This window comes from Cricetulus griseus, chromosome 3 (genome assembly GCF_003668045.3).
Source record: "Cricetulus griseus strain 17A/GY chromosome 3, alternate assembly CriGri-PICRH-1.0, whole genome shotgun sequence".
In the NCBI taxonomy this organism is placed as follows: domain Eukaryota; kingdom Metazoa; phylum Chordata; class Mammalia; order Rodentia; family Cricetidae; genus Cricetulus; species Cricetulus griseus.
Genome location: NC_048596.1, coordinates 89,824,593 through 89,826,814, shown reverse-complemented (window position 1 = coordinate 89,826,814; position 2,222 = coordinate 89,824,593). Strand labels below are relative to the sequence as shown.

Here is a 2,222-nt window from a genome sequence, read left to right as displayed (position 1 = left end):
GCCTAATATGAGCCCAGAAGTCAGAAAAATCACTCTCTATATATTGTCTACACTTTTATAAGGTAGGACCAGTACTCCTTTTTATAGTGAGTACAATATGCATTGGAATAAGAGTTTACAAAATCAAGATAATATAAGGTGATGATCAAATTAATATCATCGGTGACAAGTCTAGACAGTTTCTGCTTAGCATAAGTTTTCTTAAACTTTGCATAAGTATGATGAATTAATTAGAATGCAAAACAAAATAAGATCACTATCTTATTAATAAGTGTTACCCTAAACATATGTTAGCCACTGTTCTATTGCTGTGAAGAGACACCATGACCTTGTGCAACTCTTACAAAAGAAAGTATTTAATGGTGTGGGGTTGGGGGGGGTGCTTGCTTACTGTTTCAGAGGTTTAGTCCATTACCATCATGGCAGGGAACATGGAGGCATGTATGGCAATGGAGAAATAGCTGATAGCTACATTCTGACCCACAGGCAGAGAGAGAGAGAGAGAGAGAGAGAGAGAGAGAGAGAGAGAGAGAGAGAGAGAGAGAGACTGGGCCTGGTATGGGCTTTTGGAACCTTAAAGCCCATCCCCAGTGACACACTTCCTCTAACAAAGGCCACATCTTCTAATCCTTTTACTCCTTTCAAACAGTACCATTCCCTACAGACTAAGCATTCAAATATATGAGTCTATGGGGGCCATTCTTATCCAAATCACCACAAAGTATAAGTGATTAACCACCATCGGCCATAAAGTTATTCTATAGCAGGACAAGGAAATCTTTTTCTTACATATAACAAAAGTGTCAAAATGTTTATAGGAAATCATACATATAGATGATAAGTTATAGAAGAAGCCTCCAAGTTCTTCAAGTTCTTCTTCTACCTAAAAGAAAAAGGACCTTTTTTCTTTTTCTTTTCTTCTTTCTTTCTTTCTTTCTTTCTTTTTTTTTTTATAAACGCTGTAATTTGTCGTGAATACTCGGAGCTCCACAGTTTAGGGATTTTCCAGTGAGTGATAACCTGAGGATTGAATGCAACTTCGGAGAATACAGTCCTGTAGTGAAGCTCGGAAGCATTTGCCTTTTGAAATGCATGTTGTTTTTTTCTAGGAAGGTGTGTCCCAGGCCTCCTTTTCATCTGTAAGGTCACTAAACATCTGTGACAGGACTGTGGGAATACTGAAGGAAGACTGCTAGTGGCTGTGGATGGTAAACACTATCAACTTCCTGAATCTAGTTGATGAAACTGCAAGGTTGACAGGGCTGCCACATGCTTTATAGATGAGGAAGCAGAGATCCAGAGGTAGGAAGTGATTTACCCAAGAACTACAGAGCAAGTAGATGAAAATTGGTTAGATTCCAGATTTCTCTGGCTACCACTCTAGTGCTTTCCCTCTGAGCAGGGCACTGCCTTCAATTCTCAGTGTAGGAGAGAGAGGAACTACTTATCTACAGTTTAGATCAAATCTCTGCCGTAGCAGTGGTAGCACACGCCTTTACTCACAGCACTTGGGAGGCAGAGGCAAGTGGATCTCCAAGCTCAAAAGACAGTCTGGTCTACAGAGCAAGTTCCAGGGCCCAGGGCTACTCAGAGAAACCCTGTCTCAAAAAGAAAAAAAAAATCAAGGCCTCCTTGTGCTTACTATAGGCTGTGTTCTAACACTGACTGTATAGAAAGAGGAGGCAGAGTAAACCTACCCCATATACACCTCAGCCTAGGCCATTATGCTTGGTCTGTATTGTGAATGGGGATACATGGATTAAAAAAAAATCAAATCCCTGTCATCTTCCAGGATACTGCACTCTGAGGCATGGTCTTCCCTTAGCTCTCTTATTTTATTTTTAGACACTTTGGGAGCTCATGCCTTCCTAAATCTAATTTTATGTATTGCTAATTCTTGTACTTCTTTTGCAATCCAATCATGTATTAGCATATTTACAGAGAAGAGCTTCTATAGGAATGAACAAACTGTAGCAATGGCAAAAAACATCAACAATTTTCACATCAAGGTGGCTTCAGGATCCAAGTATCTGTGCAGGACAGCAATAACAGCCACAGAGTTGGCAGTGCCCGGAGGACTCTGTGATGGTGGGAGAAAGGTGCCATTGACAGGGAGCACTGTGATATCTAGGAGAGTGCCAGGGAAGCAGTATGGAGTCTGGCAAGGTCAGTGGACCTCATGGGTATGGTAGTGACAGGAAGGTATAGAAACTGTGCTTATT

The 2,222-nt window shown here is 40.9% G+C and overlaps 1 non-coding gene across 1 annotated transcript; it reads left to right on the top strand.

The window, feature by feature from the left end:
• Positions 1 to 1,625: 1,625 nt before the first annotated feature.
• On the top strand, positions 1,626 to 1,758 carry LOC113835101. The gene has a single exon (XR_003484335.1). It is a non-coding gene; the product is annotated as a small nucleolar RNA SNORA51 (small nucleolar RNA).
• Positions 1,759 to 2,222: the final 464 nt, after the last annotated feature.